Source organism: Chelonoidis abingdonii, chromosome 1, assembly GCF_003597395.2.
Source record: "Chelonoidis abingdonii isolate Lonesome George chromosome 1, CheloAbing_2.0, whole genome shotgun sequence".
In the NCBI taxonomy this organism is placed as follows: domain Eukaryota; kingdom Metazoa; phylum Chordata; order Testudines; family Testudinidae; genus Chelonoidis; species Chelonoidis abingdonii.
This window is the reverse complement of record NC_133769.1, coordinates 46,324,928-46,344,410: the sequence shown is the minus strand read 5'-3', so window position 1 is coordinate 46,344,410 and position 19,483 is coordinate 46,324,928. Positions and strand designations below refer to the sequence as shown.

The 19,483-nt window shown below is 47.6% G+C and overlaps 1 protein-coding gene across 1 annotated transcript in view; it reads right to left on the bottom strand.

Annotated features, from left to right (window-relative positions):
• The window catches only part of FAM3C (FAM3 metabolism regulating signaling molecule C), a 54,767-nt gene extending 41,527 nt beyond the window's left edge, over positions 1-13,240 (bottom strand). Inside the window, exon 1 of the mRNA XM_075065392.1 lies at positions 13,096-13,240. The gene's annotated coding sequence lies outside the window, so the exon portion shown is untranslated. The remainder of the gene's footprint in view (positions 1-13,095) is intronic.
• Between the last annotated feature and the right edge of the window lie 6,243 nt (positions 13,241-19,483).

The following is a 19,483-nucleotide window of genomic DNA, read 5'->3' as shown; positions in this document are numbered from 1 at the left end:
CGTAATGTCTGCTAGTGCCCCTGTAGTTCCACCCTAATCCACACCAAGCCAAGCATTGAACCTTCCCCAATTGTCGTCACTCACTAACCATCACACGCAGCCACACAATGTTCTATCATCCAGTCCAATGACATCATGCCGATGGAGAATCTCTCACTGTAGACCAATGCGTCACGATGGATAGCGAGTCGATTCCGTTCATGACAAGTCTTCAAGCATACACGCTGATGTCATCTATGTTAAGATCAGAGGTGCTGATGTAAGTTCACCCCAAGCCCGTACCAGTCCTGTGATATCCTGGCTGTAGGACAATTATAGCCATGCAGAAAGCACAGGGACAGTGCATCACTTGTAGATGCCTACACTGAGCACTTGTGCAACTGCCTTGATTGACTCTAGTGTTCCGCATAGATCCCATTGAGTGCTGAGGAAGGTCCTTAGTGCCTGTTGAACTTTGTATCGGCCAGAACATTCACGATCCTGTGCGAGCATTGGAGCTAAGGCTTTCCTGAGTCAATCAGGCTGTGCCAGATTGGTCTGTCAGACTTTAGTCTTGGGCGCTCTCTAACGAAGCAACTGGTGTTTGAGCCTCTGGTGTTGTTCCATGCCCTTCTGAGCGTGCTCATGTAGCTTGCCCATTGTCCGGTAGCTTGCAACTATGATGGTCCTGATAGACTTCCATGTGTGGGGAGGCAGTTATTGCCGGTAGTTGGAACGTTCTTCCTTGCAGGGGTCTTTCACAATGCCTCCACTGTCCTTCCTGTGTAGCACATTGGGTGGGAGCCTAGCTGCTACAGCGCAACTGTTCAGCTAGCGTCTCGCAACTGCTATTAGTTCATTACCAGTAGTTGTGATCATGTCGGTCACCGTGCTGTCCAGCTCTCAAATGTTCTGACCACGCGCTGGATGTCTCTAACTGGATGGTGACTGTTCGTTCTGTAAGATTGCTGTGCTCGTCTTCAGCAGGTCCTGCACCACTTTGCACTGGTTTATGCAGTCTTGCTCTTCTTCCCATATGTCTCCAGTACGGTGCAGTTTCTGCTGCTTGGTGGCTCTGCTGTTATTGGGCTGTTGCTTGCAGTTGGAGTACACCTTGATTGTTCTTGAGAAACAGGGCCATTTACTTTTGGCCTCCCGCTTCTCTAGTGTATCTCCTTAGCCTGAGCGAGTCTGTGAGCCTTTGTTTAGCAGTCTCTAGGGCTGCAGATGCGAATCAGTCCTTTAATTTTTCAGTAGCCGAGTCTTATCCTTAATCTCTAGCAGCGCCTTCGTGTTCCCCAGCTGAAGCTAACTCATCTCCGAGTCGCGCTTGACCTATCCTCTCAACCTCATTTCCCAAGGTGGAACAGACTGGCTGTTCTTCTTGTCGTGAGCCAGCCTCCAGATACAGAGGCTGGACGTATACCATCATTGTTGAGTTATGGTGAGTAGGCGATTGAGAAGGGCTCTACTGCATCTCTAAACATACATCTGATGGTACTTCTCGCACTGAGCCTGGAATGGTCTCGGAGATTGACCGTAGCTATTTCTCCATGATCTATGCCTCATATCAGCTGCTGGGGCTCTTGCAAGGAGGGGGTGCGAGTGAAGTTTCAGCTTCAGGTGGCCGCGACATCCACTTGTTTCCAGGATCTTCTGAGTCTGGGATTAAAGTGGAGTTGTCTATCCCTCAAAGCTGTGAAGAGCACTTCCCGTTAACTAATTTTGAAGCGTTGGTAACTAGCGTTTCTCATAGGTGGATGTAGTCTTTTGTCGCATGCCACAGTCCCCTCATAACGTTCATATATCCTCTCATTAGGTCTACTGTTGTAGTAACGATTCCATCAATTCCAGGTTCTTGTCCCCAGCCTGGTTTGTTCGCAGTAGCTCCAACACTTATCTCAGATTGATCCTGTTCCTCAACCATCGGCGCGGACCTTGTTAATCCGGCGACGCCGAGCCGGCATGACTCTCTCTAGTTGCGTCACTCTCATATTGGAGGTAGGCAGGTGAGCGTTAGGAGGCTTGCCAAGGACCCCTACTGAAAGTTGGGTACCAACCGGGATTGAAGACCCCGTCTCTCGTCAGCAAAGGGCGGTTCCGTATCAATAGAGGCGGCGCTCTTAACCAACTATCGCTATACCAGTCGCTTTTTTATACAATATTATATTGGCATTATTTACAGGCACTCTATTGGAAAAAGGCCCATTCCTTGAGAAATCGCTCGCAAAGAAACCAAGAATCTCCTTCGTTAACACGTCTTAACCATTTTCCACAAAGTTAACCTGCTAATTCTCTGTCAGCCTCTGGAAAAGTTAACTTTTAGCTCTCTCCTAAATCAAACTGTTTATGTCCCAAAATGACACCTAAATCACCCCAGATTTCCCACCATTTTAGTGATGTTCCCGTGGTTCAATGCTGCACTTACTGGCTGTCTTATTGCCTGATCAACTATTTCCCTAGGCTTTTCAAACCTTGTTTTTCAGTTTCTTGTCATCGTGCTCTTTGCCTGCTTGCTGAGGCGTCCTGCTTTCCCAGTGACCCGTTGAGAGGCTATTGGTCATTCACAATTTGAAGAAATGATGTTAAGGAAAGGACCAGGAAGGGTGGGCTATTAGAGCCCCCCCTGACCTTTGCTGAATGGTAATGGGAACACTAAAGAATCAGTTTTTGAAGGCAGACACAAAAGGAAACAGAACAGGGGCTTTTGTCCTTTTAACAATGAGCTGGGAGTATGAAGGGTGGCGATCGTATGGGTTTGGAGAACGGGGTAATAGGGAGCGCATCCGGATCTGGTGGTGGAGAGGAGCGCTTTAATAAAGCTTTAAACTTGATTATTTGAATAATTAAGCAGAGGTAAGTTTGATTTTGCCACCCTACGATTTGCTCTCCGCACCACTGCATGAAACGTTAAGCCTTCTCCTTCGCCATTATATTTTAAGCGTTGGCCTAGATTGTTCCTTTAAACGTCCAGTGTCTTTGTTGGTCCGAAATTTAACAGGGGTCACTGAGTTTGGAACCCCCGGAGTAGTCAGACCATTTTTCCAGAATTTACCGGAGCTGGAGCCCTTTACAGGCATCTGGACCCATCCTAAATACATAAAAATAAGCCGGCGCATTTAGGATCTGGTCCAACTAGAGTGTCGTATAGCCATACAGAGACTTCACAACCAACACCAGTCACACAAGAAGGAAAATTTATGCCCAGGCAACACAAAAAGGAGCCACAGGCTACGAGCTCAATCGGCCCTGCTTTCACTAACCAGGGATTTAAACCCAAAGTGTCGGTGCCGGCTCGCGCGATGTGCAGGATTCCACAATCACTCAGACCACTGGGGACAGGTAACCTCCGTTGGTCGGGAACCGATCCCCAGACAGAGAACGGCACCTCGTCAGACTCAAACACTCACAAAGGAGCAAGATAGACACCAGAGAACGGACAGCCTACATCCGACAAAAAACACAGAAATAATTACCCTCACCGCGATCCTGATGTCCAGAATCCCGGATCCATACCGAAGAACAGAGTGGGAACCAACACGGTTCAACTGGCGTTAGACTTCACTTGGTTGTGCGCCTTTTCCTTCTAGTGGAGGAACCAGCTCAGGCCAAATGCCCAGCGGTGCCGGCTGCCACGGTCAGTCCTAAGCAAAAAATGTCAGGAAATCACAGTCAAGCCCGCCAGTGAGACGAGTTGCCATCGCGTCGGTCGGACCTCCAAATTGTCACTAGTTAGACTCAAGACTCCAGTTGGTCAGACCAACCTCTGTTTTTATTAGGCACAATCAAAGAGTAAACGCTCTGCTAATACACCCAGATAATGTGAGCACCATACAAAACACAAACTATCTTATTTATACAGATAAAAGGGGGGAGCATTTGGCAAGATAACAAAGGAAGCAGAATCTGATAAGTTTACCTGGGCTAGCCATGCATATCTTATTTCCTTACTTAACTATTACCGATCTTCTGTTAATGTTTCGCCATTAGCACCCTTGTTTATGCCTAATGTTTCTTTTCCTGGCACCTGTATTTCAACATTTCTTATTTCTGCTTAAAGGTACATACAACATTTCTTTAATCCATTCTTATTTTTACAACATAATTAATTCTACTTTCACACTAGGGAACAGCAGACAGTTCCACTGCTGTCTGAGCTGGTCCATTGTAGCGGATATACTTGTGCAAGTGTACCTGTAGAATCCATGGAGTAGCTAGTACTACGATTCATTGACAATAAATCTGGCTATGTGCCTTTGCCACTTAACCGAGTCTGATCTTTTTGGGTAGTACTCTCGAGGTCTGCTGGGTCAGCTACCTGAGCAGAGCTGGGACAGATCATGGAAAGAACACAAATTCCAGCCAACTGACAACACCCCTTCCTACATACATACACATAGATTGAAACACACTGATTTCCAGTATATACAAATACATATACCACACACACAATTAAATTATAGAAGTGTAGGCTTCAACATATTTTTGTATTCAATTCAGATTTCATTTTAAACAGGACTATTTTTAAAATGATATTTTAAATGATAAAATAAAAAAATTTGATTTACGTAAAAAAATTCAACCCCCTCCTACCAAATTTTATCTATCCTGCCTCCTGGTGCTCTTCATTCACAGCATGCTGTTCAGGTTTTGGGAGGGGAGGGAGGAGAGAGGGGAAACACACAGCACTTTCTAATTTTGTTTCTGTTTGCACACTTTTTGGCAGCTGGGATGGCTCTTATTACAGTAGTTGATATTGTGACACTAGCAGATCAGGGTCCAACTCATGCCAAAGTCCACAGGTCTCAAATAAAACTGATACATACATAGCTGGAATCAGTCTGCTTCACTTGAGTGTTAGTACTGTTAAAATAAGTAGCAGAATTATAAGAATGTGTTTAGGTTTTATTGAATGCTTGTGAGATGCTGCATGCATTAATCTCAATTATAACATCTGTATTCCATATTGTAAGGTAATATCTGAGCAGTAGTACTGTAAGCCTTTGTGACTCTGTAAATCACCAGACAGGAGAGAGACATTAACTAGTGTGAAGTACTGACCTCCAACAGGTGTTAGATCCTGTCAACAGGAAATGTCCATCAACCCCAGATATACTATTGTGGGATGTTAAAGAGGACAAAAGGCATTGGTTATTCTGTCCCTCCACCCCCTGAAGATTAGCCATGCAAGTGGATTCCTCTCATCAGCTGAGTTTTCAGCTCAGAGCACAAGGGAGGAGTGGGAATAAAAACCCTTAACAAGAAATAAGTGTATCCTTATGCTGCTTGGACTCTGGAGGGCAATGTTTTCTAGGCATAAGCAAGAGATCCTTAACTGCTTAGCGTGGGTTAGCCCTTAAGGACATAGACAGCTGGCTTATTATAGAAGCTTCCATTAACTTTTGAAACTTCAGATTGTAACTCGTGTGTGTCATTAACCTTGTAAATAACTCGCTGGTTTCTTTCCTATGTTAATAAATCTTTATATAATTTATTATAAGATTGGATAGAAGCATTGTCAGTTGATCTGGGGTAAATGACTGATCCTTCGGGACTGGGAGTAACCTGAATATTGCTGAAATTCTTGTTATAAGGGACCATCTATCACAAAGGTATGCTCACCTGGATGGCAAGACAGACAGGTGTACCCAAGTGAACATGTTTAGGCTGTTAGAGTGCCTAAGGAGTTTGTGTGCGATAATTGGCTGGTGAAATCTAACACTGGAAAGGACACAGAGTTCATGGCCAATTTGCGGTTTGTACCATGGTTCTTAACAGGCTGCCCTGAGGATAACAGTCATGCTCAAATCACTTATTTTAATACTTTTTTATTAATCAAGTTATTTTTTTTATACACTACACTGGCACAGAGTGCTTGGGGGAAAAAAAGAGGAAGGAAGTTGTATTCAAAGCTTTTAATAAAGTTAAAAACTCCTATCACATGAAAGCAATAGCAAATAAATTGATACATATACTAAAGCACCATACAGCATCGCATTTCCTCAGCATGTCATCATGTGACACAAGGATGTGGGTGCACAAGGCATCCCTTGTTTCTCTTACACACCAGGACCTAGTTCCAGTGATGACAGGGGTTCCTTGTCTGTACCAGACCTGCAAATCAGTAGAGTCTTGAGACCACATCTGGTGAAAGCTCTTGCCCATTTCCTTCCAGCTGTTGTGTAGGGCACAGCACACCATAGCAATACACATGGCATTAGAAATACTGGCATTCAAATGGGTATGCAGGTGAGTATTATCCTGCCTTCAGTTAGCCAACTGCACATTCTGTCACCATCTTGCTACTCTGTGTGCAATTAAACCTCTCTCTTCCAGGTGCTCTTATATCATGGTACAGTTTCATGAGCTGTGCCAACAGAGAGTAAAAACAACAGTGGGTACAGACACCCCATTCATAACCATGTTATTTGAATACAAAAGGACCTTATTCCCTCCTAACAAGTAAATGTCAAGTCACCTTAGCACTCTTGCATCCCACACTGGTGTTAATAAATTTGCCTTTATGGTTGGTCAATACTTAAATATGTCAACTGTAAAGAATATTACTTGAATGTTGTTCATGTGCTCATGATGAGCAAACCATGAGCACACATGCATCATCAATGATCTCAGCACTGTTCAGGAACCCCATTCTCTCAAAGCCAGCTATTACTTCAGGCACAATAGCTATGTCCATCACTCATCGGTAATCAACTGCAATAACTGCCTCACAAATCACCATCACACCACTAACTGTCAACTTGCCAACACCAAATTGGTGAGCTATGGATCTGTAGCAGCTAGGGATGGCCAACTTACAGATGGTGCTAACACTCCACTTCTGGACTGGTACCAGCCACCCTTGTTTTGGATATTCTGGTGCTGGAGAATTGGGCCAAGCCCTAACAGATATCACAAAAGTGGCTGTCCTCACACAGAACTTCTGGAGCATCCCAGGTCTGCATGACAGAGTAGTCCCATTCTGTGCTTGTGGTCCTGCACCAGATGTATTGGTCTTCACAGGGGGAATCAGCAATTACAGCATGCAGCAGCTGTCTCCACTCTGCCATAACATCCAGCCAGCACGATTGCCTGAAGACCTGCTGCTGCCACCACTTTTCTCCAGCCACTGCTGAAATGACCTCAACCATGCCCGATACCTTCAATCCACATCCTGCTCCAATAACAGCACAGTCAAAAGCAGGAACAGTTAATCCACTGGTGCTAGATCCAGTGCCCCCCCACGTTTACCTAGAGCTGCTCCGGCCAGACGCACACCAGAGGCAGGGCAGGCTTCCTGACTGCCTGCCCTTCCTCCGCGCCGCTCCAGAAAGCTGACGGAACCTGCGGAAGGAGGGGTGCGGTGGGGTGGCTGTTGCTTCAGGCACCACCCCCAGCAGCTCCCATTGGCCAGAAATGGGGAACCGCAGCCAATGGGAGCTGCTGGGGGCAGTGCCTGAAGCAACAGCCACACACACCCTGTGCCCCTCCTTCCCCAGGTTCCATAGGCTTCCCGGAGCAGCACGGGGGCAGGGTAGGGTGGGGGGGTGCTCAAGGTTTTTTTGTTTTTGTGCCACAAAACACACACCATGTGACCATCCCTCCTATACTCAGGTGCCATAGGCTTGGCACCGAGCACACGCAAGCGGGGGCAGGGTAGGTGGGGGGAGATAGGGGGCGGCGGCGCCCGGTCAGGCAGGGCAAGGTAAGGAATCAGAGAGCATGCCCTGCCCTCCGGTGCACTTCGGCTGGAAGCTCACCCCCCCAAGCCCCGTCCTGCAGCCTGATGCCCCCTGCCCTGAGCCCGCCTGCCCACAAGTCCCCGAGCCCCTGCCCTGACCCTCGCATGTAACCTGCAGCCCTGACCCCAACCTGCTGCGTCAGGGCAGGGCAGGTAGGCAGAGAGCATGCCCTGCCCCCGGTGCACTTCGGGCTGGAGCTCACCCCCCAAGCCCCTCCTGCAGCCGAGCCCCCTGCCCTGAGCCCCTGCCACACCCCGAGCCCCTGCCCTGACCCTCGCTGTACCCTGCACCCTGACCCCCTGCTGCACGCCAACCCACTGCCCTGACCCCCGCCATACCCCACATCCCTCCTGCACCCCACACCCCAACTCCCTGTCCTGAGCCCCCGCCACACCCCACATTCCACACCCCTCCTGCACCCCCTGGGGGCAGGGAAGGGGTGGCAGGAGGCGGGGCAGGGATGGGGCCTCATGGAAGGGGTGGAGTGGGGGCAGGGCCGACGGCAATGGGGGGAGGGGTCAGTAAATGCAGCCCTCAGGCCAATGTACTAGTCCTCATGTGGCCCTCATGGTCATTTGAGTTTGAGACACCTGCCTTAGCACAGAAGTGACAAGTATGCACAGCTGGAAGTCCCTCAGTTTAAAGTGCTGGAGATTTAAGAAAACTTCTGCACAGCACAGGTGATCAGGAAGGACAGACAATTTCTTCCACAACACACATGAAACAATTCTTAGAGGGACTCAAATTAGTCAAGTACTAAAGACTCTGGAATTCCCCCCAGAAATCTTAGCATTGAACCCGAGTTACCTGCAGTGCCAGTGTGGATGTGGCTACAAGGGTATGAGTCAAGTGCAGCTCTGCAGAGTGGATGTCTGCAGGCAGACTTGGCTAATCCGGGTACCAGGAAGCTTGAGATTTTGCAGGGGGAGGGGGTATTTATTTTTAATGCCATGAGAAGTATATTTAGAAGTTCAAGTGTAGCTGCAATTACCACCTGTTTGATAGCTCACAAAAAAAAAGTGCTTCACCACCTTGGTGTCTTAATGTATTCTGAGGTATACATAAATTATAGCAAGGTTTATTCAATCATTCCATAGTAGCTAAGAACAAAATAAATGCGTTAATTAAAGTCTGAAAGCAGTTACCTGCCAACACACTATTCCCACTGGTAAAAAGTGTGACTGGAACATGCATACACTGGATTATAATCATACAAAAAAACAAATACATACATAGTATCGCTGTATTATGCCCTGTTACTGCATACAAAACAGAAAAGTATTCAGAATGATTGCTACACACAAATTTCAGAAAATATTTTACAAATATCTATTACTAAACTCCTAAACTCTTTCTGTAGTATCCTTCTCATCTTAAAATATTGCCATTTATGCATCTAAATCAAGTTCTCTCCTATATGTCCTGTCCCACCTGTCCCGGATGTGGAGCTGCTCTGTAATCATCTATGAATACCATATGGTTACCTGGTTATTAGGGTCTTTACTAAACGGGTAACTCAACAGAGTTGTTGACAAAATAAGCAGGAAGTGAAACAATGGCTTGAGATAAGCCACCCAACCGCTCCTCTCCACAGACACTTCAAAGTTGTTTAGACTTTAGAGAAACACCCAAGCTATTAGCAGTGAATATTCTATCTTCGGGCTCCTTACAAAACTTGTTTTGCAACATGGGCCCAGTGCTGGAAGCCAGCAGATAAACTGCACTAGCAACAGTTAAAATAATTCAGAGGCCAGTCCTGTTGTTGCTGGGGAGCTGTTCAAGCTGACACTCAGGGCCTGCTGGGGTGTCTATAGGTACGTCTACACTACCCGCCAGATCAGCAGATAGTGATCGATCTATCGGGGATTGATTTATCGTGTGTACTGTAGACGCAATAAATCGATCCCCAATCACTCTCCCGTCAACTGCTGAACTCCAGCTCGGCGAGAGGCGGAAGGAAAGTCGACGGGGAAGTGGCAGCCGTCAATCCCGCACTGTGAGGACGCAAAGTAAGTGATTCTAAGTTGATCTACGATACGTTGACTTCAGCTATGCTATTCTCGTAGCTGAAGTTGCATATCTTAGATCGATTTCCCCCAATGTAGACCAGACCTAAAGAAGCTAGGCCTATCTGGCCCACAATCACAGCATGGCAGGGCTTTAGGTAAGATAGAGAAAAAATTTGTAAAAGTTTAAATTTTGGTTTAAATCAGCTTTCTGCTCACAAACGCCCAAAGAGAAGAACCACCAGTGCTGAATCTAGTCAGACTTGGCTGAGAAAACATGCTTGTAACACAGGGTAGTACCACACCTGGTCTAAATGTGGCAGAAATACGGAATTCTACCCCTGTAGAGGTAAAGATACAAGTTCTAACACTTTAAGAGGTACACTCAGATAGAGAACAGAGATGCAGTTAGCCCTCCAAGCATAACACCATTCATTTAGTTAAGCATGGAGACAAATTTGCCATGAAATTAACAGCAAATTCTGCTTCACTGAAGCCTCCACTAGAGCCTTTGACATTTAGGTATCACACACAGGTATACTCTTGACTAGTGAGAAATGCCAGCCCATCTCAGTCTTACTTAATTTCTGTGATATGTTAAAAGCAACCGATAGGTGTGTATTTATGGTATTTATAATCTGAAAGAAAGAGGCTGTATGGAGACTATATAATCTTTACTGCTAGAAACTTCTACCGTGATCCCACTATCAGCTACTGATTACACTCTGATTCCAGCCCATTAGGACTACCAGTACTGCTATGGCTACTAAGTACTATTAACATTCGGTTGTACGAGGATTAGGTTAAATGCTTTAGTGTTTAGCAGTAGAATGATTACAAACCTGAAAAAATCTCTCTCCTTCCAATAGTAATCCTATTGATATCAAAAGGACCAATAGAGCGTGAGTAAGCATTTGCAGTATAGATGCCTAATCCTTTAGGCCTCAATCCTACAAATGCTTATGCACATCCTTTAATTTTACTCATGTGAGTAGTCCCATGATTTCAATGAGAATACTACGGTGAGTAAAATTAAGCATATGCGCAAGTGTTCACAAGATCAGGGCCTTAGTGAATTATTTCCATACCACAAATGCACAATTGAACTCTAAAACTTAATATAAAATACCATCTGGTTATCCAGTGTTTTCAGTCCTTGACAAGAGAGTAATTTTAGTGTGAGCCATTTAGATGGGTTCATGTATTTTTATTTTATTATTAAATAACTTAACATTTATATAATGCTTTTCATCAGTTATCAAAGGCTTTTACAAAAGTAGATAGGTATCATTATACCAATTTTACATGTGGGGAAAATGGGGTAAAGACCAAGATCCCATAAATAGTTAGTGGCTCAGGCAAAAATGGAACCCAGGGTAGACAGGGCTTTATACTATCTAGTAGCTACTATAGTGACAGATGCTCAAAGATATAGATTTATGATCTATATTTACCCTTCTACTTCACAATCAAAGTAGTAGAAAAACTGGAGATCAAAGTGATGAATTAGGTCATTTAGACCCAGATGCCACAGTAAGATCCATGAGGATCTACCGAACTGCAGAATTGGCTCCTTAGCTCACTCCCCTGCCAATGCAGGGTTGGTCCCTACAGTAATATCTTTAGCATTCTGTTGAATGTCAGGTTAACTACTGATAACTTTTGTACTGATGATTTCCATGATCAGTTACAAAAGATTTAGTAAAATGCTGTTTTAAAAAATTACTTTTTCTTCTTTACAGCAATATTTCCTCCTTTTCCAACAACATAAGGGGTTTGGCTATATTAGAAAATTGACAGAGTTTACACAGTACAATCCCCTTAGTATAAATACAGTTATACCAATATAATGACACTTTACACTGTTTTTGTTATTCCCATCCAAGAAAATAAATAACTATACTAGTGTGATATATTTGTATAACTGCCTCCACAGTAGGGCTTTTACCAGAGTAAAGCCGTACTGGTTTAAAAAAAAGTCAGCCCCCTAATTAACACACCAGAGGGGTAGCCGTGTTAGTCTGGATCTGTAAAAGCAGCAGAGAATCCTGTGGCACCTTATAGACTAACAGACGTTTTGGAGCGTGAGCTTTCCTGGGTGAATACCCACTTCGAATACCCACTGACGAAGTGGGTATTCGCCCAGGAAAGCTCATGCTCCAAAACGTCTGTTAGTCTATAAGGTGCCACAGGATTCTCTGCTGCTTTTACTAATTAACATAGTTATACTGATAAAAGTAGGCTAGGTCTTTAGAGAAACTAAAGCTTTTCACTGTTGGATGATTGATGGAATCAGAACTGGCATCAGGCTACAAAGTCACATAGGAGGAAAGTTGAGCTGAGAAGCAAAATCAAGCTTACTTATTATGTATCAAGGATAAAATGTTAGGAATGCATTTCTACAAACAACAGTATAAAGATGTGAGGAGATAAGCTAAGTTACACAATTCAAAACCGAAATGGAAAGGCTAATTGAACTTTTTTTTTTTTTTTAGTTTTGTACCAATAATAGCTGATTAAAAATAATAGTGAAAACAAGAAAACCAGTTTACAGCTATTAATACTTAATTCCTAAAGCACTCTAAGCTTACACAGGTCATCAGACATCTGCACATTTTATCTCCTCTCCCTGACGAATGCATCCATAGCACTAGATTGGGAAGTCTCCAGCTCTCTGTCCACACCTGAAATACCTCTTTCCACACACTTCATCTCTGATTCAATAGTCTAGAGCCAGCACACAAACTCTCGTTTCCATCCTGCCCCCGCTCTTTGGTCCTGTGCAAGGCTAAGTTTACAGTTATTTTTTACCTTTTGTATTTTCCCCCCACATTGGGGAGTGGGGGTGGGGCGATACAGAGACCTGGTGTAGAATAGCCCATTTTTTTCCTTTTTAAGGAGCATGAATTTTTGCGGCAGGAGCCGAAGGAGGAAACTAGTCGGTGGAGAAAGGCAAAGCACAGAGGGTCGAAATGGAGGGTTCCGGGCTGCTGGCTGGAAGGGTGGTTTATTTTGCGGGCAGAGGAGACAGTCAAAGGGGCAGAACAAGAGGCACAGGCCGGGGGTGGGAATCTGTAGGCGAAGGAGGGCAGCGGAGCAGGGCAGCCGGACGAGCGAGGGAAGCCGAGCGGGAGATGGGAACGTGGCAATGGGGCAGGCGAGCAGCAGCGCCCGCCGCCGGAGCGCAAAGGACACAGGCTGGGTGGCGAGCGAAGGACGGAACAAGGGGCACAGGCTGGCGGGAGGGGGGCACCCGGGCACAGGCTGGCGGGGACACGCCGGGAGGGGGGGGGCGGGTTGCGCAGCGTCTCTGACCCTGGTGTGCGCGGGAGGGAGGGAGCCCAGGCCGGGTGCGGATAGCCCCTTACCTGCACTGCGCCTCCGCTCCGGCTGCAGCCGGCCCTCCTCGCTCGGCGGCTGCGCCTGCGACTGGACCCGGCTCGGCGAGAGCCCAAAGGGCGGTGGGGAAGCAGGAAACGGAGCGGCGCTGCCGGCCCCTGCAGCTGCAGACACAGGCAGGGAGAGCTCGCTCGCCCGCCCCCTAGTGCTGGCGGCCTCGGGCCGGAGTCTGCTCCGGGGCCCGCTCCGCCGGCCCGCCCCCCGACAGCCCCGCCCCCCTCTGCCCACACACCGACCGCCCCTCCCCCGCAAACCGACGGCCGGAGAAATCCGATCTCCCCGCGCTGCTGGAAGCCCCCAGGCGGGGTCCTGGCCGCCCAGCTGAGCTGCCCCTGCGTGGCCGCTCTTGTCTGGAGCTCAGACCTCGCTCCAGAGGCCGTGGAGAGCTGAGGGCGGGGTACCCTCGCGTCTGCGCTGCAGCAGCCCCAGGGTTGGGCTCAGGGCTTCCATCTACCCTGGCTCCAATCCGGACTCTCAGGCTTGGGGCTTCCGCTGCTTGTGGCTCCAGCGAGGCTCTGGGTGCCTGGGCTCGGGGCTTCTGCCCTGCAGTTGGGACTTGGGGCATCCAGGTTTTGGGTTTCAACCCCTGTTAGGGTGACCAATTGTTCTGATTTTATGGGGACAGTCCTAATTTTGGGGTCTTTTTCTTATATAGTCTCCTTTTACCTCCCACCCCTTGTCCTGATTTTTCACACTTGCTGTCTGGTTACCCTAACACCTGTGGCTGCAGCCAGAGCTCCGGCCACCTGGGCTTGGGGCTTCAGCCCCAGTGGCTCCTGCTGCATATCAGGGTGACCGGAATCTGGGCTTCTGCCCCTGGGCTTCTTCTGGTGCTTGGGGACCCATTTCACTGGGGGCTCCCACATTAGCAAGGGCCCCTGTATTAATCCTCCACTGGCTGGTAATAGCAGGCAGGAGCCCACTGTGGGGAGTGGTCCCAATAGCATGGGACCCACCTTTGCCTCCGAGAACCTCCTCCAGCTGCAGGAAGCTCATCAGCTGCTCCCTTCTGAGCCCAGCTCTAAAAGCAACACAGAAGTGAGGGTGGCAATCCTGTGAGGTCACCTCCCCCCACATGAAGAAAGGATCCCATTTTGGGTTGGGACTTCCAGGGTTACACCACTGTAAAATTTCAACTGTAAATATCTGAAATCATTACATTGACCAATTTTAAAAAACCCTCTCTGTGAAATTGACCAAAATGGACCATGAAGTTGGTAGGGCCCTTCTCATGATTTCAAGTGAAACAGTAAAGTTACTGAAGTGGAGTGTGGGGAGAAAAATTGTTGGTGCCCATCTTTTGCAGGAAGAAAGGGCCACTGAGGCTACCACAATCCAGCCTTAAACCCCTACCCCAACTTCACACAAGGGTTCTTCCCCCCACCATCCCTCCTACTGCCCCCCCCTACACACAATTAATCCCCGCTTTCACATAAGGGCTCTCTTCAGTCTCCAAGCTACTCCCCTACCACCCCCTTTCACCCCAGAGCTGTCACCTTGCTCCCTTTCACTGCCCCCACCCACAGAACCAACCCCTGCCTTCAACTCAGACTCTCCCCTCCCTTTGCCCACCCCCAGTCCCCACCTTCACACCCTACTTCTCCTACCCACTGACATAGAGTTATCACCAGCTCCCCTGTTGCACCTGGATTTGCCCCACAACTTCCCCTTCCCTCCCTGGAGTGTAGGGGGGGAAGTTTCTGGGCATTCCCACTGGCAGATGGTGTGTCAACCATCACCGCCCGACTCTGCTGTCACTGTCCCCTCCCCCTGTGGGTTACAGACAACCGGCCTTCTCCACACCAACCCCCCGGTGGAGACTGAGGACACATACCCCTTCTCCTGGCGCAAACCTGCATGGTCAAGATGGTGTCCAGGAGCCCACAGCCAGGCATCAGCATTGCTGGGGGGTACACACCAGGAGTCACAGCACCGCTGCCGTCCCTGGCTCTCCACTCCAGGAGAGCGGGGAAGACTCAGGGGCAGGGGGACGCCGATCCAGGAGCCCCCATGCCATGCCTCATTGGGTAAGGGAACACAGTGGGATCAGCACTCCAGTACCAGGAACCCTCTCCCTGAATGAATTCCCTTGTTTTGGATAAATTTTTCTGGTTCACTCCTCTGCCACCCACTTCAACTGGGGTGGCTCGTAGCATGGTGCAGGGCACACTGGGAGTAGTAGTGCAGCTTGTAGTGCAGGTCCAAGGGCCCCGGTGGAATGCAATGAACTACAACTCCCGCAACACCCAGTCCCTGTTATGCCTGTACATTGCACTCCCTGGGCTGCTGAATGTTTCAGCAAGCTCTGAGTAGCTGCTAATTCTTTGCATTGCTGGGCTGTGGCCAGGGCCAGATTAACCTTTTGTGGGTCCCCATGTAGTCATTATGGGCCCCTTCCAAGTGTGGGCCTGGTGCCACTGTAAACTCATACTGGCCCCAGAGCCCTGCTCACTCACACCAACACCCCCACCCCAAGGCCACCCCCTTCACACCAACACCCTTGCCCCACCACCTTTCTTCCTCACAAGAGCCCCATGCCATGGCCCCTCCCCTCCCACACCCTCCTCAGAGCCCATCCCACAGCCCCACCCCCCAACAGTGACACATTCTCCTGAGGACCTGCCCCTCCCCCATACAATGACACCCCCACTCTAGGGCCCTTCCCCATGTCCCCTCGCCCCCATGAGAGCGCCACCTCATGGCCTGTCCCCCACACATTGACACTCCCTCCTCTGGGCCTGCGCCACATCCCTTCCCTCACATCAACACCTCCACCCTAGGCCCCCTTCCCCCACACACTGACACCCCCTCCCCAGGGTGTGCCCCAGGGATTCCTCTCTCCAGGTGTGTCACGCACAAGTGCCACCCTCAGGTGGCTTTCTTCCACCAGGTGTTGCCCCCACTGCTAGACCAGTGACTTACCCGCAGCAGAGATCTTGCAACAACAATCAATGCAGCAACTCCACATTCATTTTTGTTTTAGGGTGGGTAATTTAAATCAAATGTGCAAAGATCAGCATTCACTGTTGAGGTCCTGTGCGCCTGAGCTTCTCCTGCTTTCTGTATGCTATCAGAGCCATTGCCACTCAAATATTCCTGGTGGCTGCTATGTTGTATTCCGTGGTCATTTGATGTCCTGAGTTTCTGCTGTGCCACACACAGCAGCCACTCGAGACACTGATTGTAGATAGGGATAATAGAAGTCTGGTTCTGTGGTTCCAAAAACATAGGTCCTGACATGAGCTATAGAAGAATCTCTTTTTGCTGTACTAGTATTAAGCCTGTGACATACTCTTGAATGGGTTTGGGATACCATCCACTAGAGAGCACTGCTACATATAAGGTATGGCTAGAACATTAGAAAATTATTATTTCATAGGGCAGTGTTTCCCAAATTTGGGACACAGCTTGTGTAGGGAAAGCCCCTGGCGGGCCGGGCCAGTTTGTTTACCTGCCGCATCCACAGGTCCGGCCAATCGCGGCTCCCACTGGCCACGGTTCGCTGCTCCAGGCCAATGGGAGCTGCTGGAAGTGGGGCGGGCCGAGGGACATGCTGGCTGCCATTTCCTGCAGCTCCCATTGGCCTGGAGCAGCGAACTGTGGCCAGTGGGAGCCATGATCGGCCGGACCTGCGGACGCAGCAGGAAAACAAACCGGCCTGGCCCGCCAGGGGCTTTCCCTACACAAGCAGTGTGCCAAGTTTGGGAAATACTATCATAAGGAATAATACTGTCCCCAACTTGAGCAGCATTCCAGCCACCTTTGTTGTCTTTGTTGTTGCTTGGGGCAGCAAAAAACCTAGAGCCAGCCCTGTGTGAGAGGAAGTATTATTATATTTGTTTTAGAGGTGGAGTAACTGGAACACAGAGATATTAAGGGCATGATTTTCAGAACTGTTGAACATCCAGAGAGGGAGCTAAAGGTGCTTTGTATCTCTGAAAATAACCTTAAGAAATTTTCCTAATGTCACACACAGGAAGTCTGTAGGAAATCCAGGAATAGAACATAGATGGATGTCTTTTCTATCCTAACTATCCTATTGTAGTTCTAGAGTGCCAGTCATCATAGTATCAAAGCCCTTATTTGCCTGACTCTACACTACAATTAGACATCTGTGGTTGCCTTATGCCAGCTGACTTGTGTTGCAGGGCTGTTCAGTTGTGGTGTAGACGTTTTGGCTCAGGCTGTAGCCCAAGTTCTGGGAACTTTTCCTGTCACAGGGGACTAGAGCTCAGCCTTCAGCCCAAGCCTGGAACATCTACATTGCAATTAAATAGCCCCTTTGCCTAAGCCCCAGTTAGCCGGCAAAAGCCAACCTCAGGTGTCTAATTGCAGTGTAAACAGAGACAATGTGGGTGGGGTAATAACTTTTATTGGACCAACTTCTGTTGGTGAGGAATACAAGCTTTTGAGCTACATAGAGCTCTTTTTGAGGTCTTATGTAAAACTGGTTTAATTTTGGGGGAGGGAAAGTGAAGGTTCATTAACGGTTTGGGGGGGAAATAGTTTTAATTCTATTTGAAAATTTTCACATTTTTTCATTTCTTTCTTTTTTTGATGAACAGAATTTTACATGACATTTTTAACGCCAAAACTAAAATGTTTGTTTCTTTTTAAAAGAAAATCATTTTTGGTTTTGTCTCCCTTTCTTTCTTGGTTTTTATGTACTGAAAAAATGTTATTGAGGGAGATAAAAAGTGAGAGAAAATGGGGGTAAAACACTGTCTTTTTATTCCTTTCCAAAAGTGGAAAAATGTGTCATCCAAAATACTTCAACCAGGCCTAACCCTGAGCTTCCCCACAATACTCTTTAAAAAGTGATATTTCCAAACTAGTAACAAAAAGAAAAGGATAATAATGTATCCAACAGTGTTCACTATACTTAGTATAAGGGTCACTGATACTTACCTTCACTAACCATCAGTATTAAAAAGAATAATTCTCCTTTATCACCCCAGGATCCCACCGTAGGAGAGAAGGAAAGAAAGAAATTGTCTGATTTCCCATAGCAATGGCAAATCAGGCCACTAACACAAGGGATGCATGGTTTACAGAGGCCTGCCCAGTTCCATAGCATTGGAGTAAGTCAGCCAGAAGAACAATACTGAAATTCTACTTTGCAGTACAGTATGTAACATTATGTAACGTATGTAACAAATTGTAATGTGATAGAAGCAGAATTCAGAAAGGACTGGAAACAATGGGAGAGTTTTTCAGCTGTGCTCAGTAGGAACAGGGCACAGCTGAGAGGGGGAGCTTTGTGATTCTGGAGCAGGCTCTGTGCCAGCCCTCAAGCACTCAAGGGTATCAGCTAGGAATGAGCAGAACACCGGGCACGCTGGCTATGCCCCCCTCCCAGTGGAATTTTCAAGGGGAATCATGGCCAACTAGAATAGCTGGAGACTTCACACTGAGGAGATTCAGCTTTTTGTTGCTTTCTAGCTGTAATCATGCCCTCTGGACAGGATCAGCCAATGAGAGTTTGATCTGATAGTGAAATCATTGTAATCCTTCTAACTTGGGGTTGGTTGAGAGTACTTTTCTTGAACTACTGCTTGATTGTTTTAGAGTTGAAATCTACTGAATTTCCATCAAATTTCCACTTTGTACAGTATCATTTATTTCAGTTACATGCCTATTAAACCAAATTGTTATTTTTCCAAATCACTTGTAATTGCTATTGCTCTGAACACAAAGATGATATAGGCCTGAACCCTGCCTACCCAGCCATTTCCACTTATACTTCCTCTAAGATTTCACAAGCCCTGATCCTCATAAACACAGTGAAAATAAAGGTATATTAAACAAGGACAAAGTATGTATAATTTTCTGTTTCAAAATTGTGCTCAGATTCTACCAACAGCTCAGGAAAGGAATTTTAAAGTTCCAGGGGGGGAGTCTCTGATTGGTCCAGAGCTTCTACCAGAGTTGCCACCTCACACGCCTCCCTTCCAATCCATTCCCCCATGGGCAGGCACTGCCGATTCACTGGCACAGCTGCCCTGGAGTCAGTACCCAGGGAGTGGGAGTGCCTGTGTCTGTGGGGAAGAGGAGCAGCGTGGAACTGGCTGAGCCCTCAGGGCACCACATGCAGCAGTTTTGGTGGGGTCTCTGCCCTGATGCAGTCTAGAAGCAAGAAAGCGGTCAAGAGAAATGGCAGGGGACACACATCATATCTGGCTGGCAGCCCTGCACCTTATAGGGTCAGGCTCAGAGCTGAGCAGCAAAAAGAGACTGGGTGGGGAACAGTGAGAAGAAGAGGTAGCACCCCAGGAAGGATGGAACTCCTTAGCACAGGCCTCAGGGACTTAATATAGCCACAAAGATCCACCCATTCTCACTGCTTTGTCACTTCAG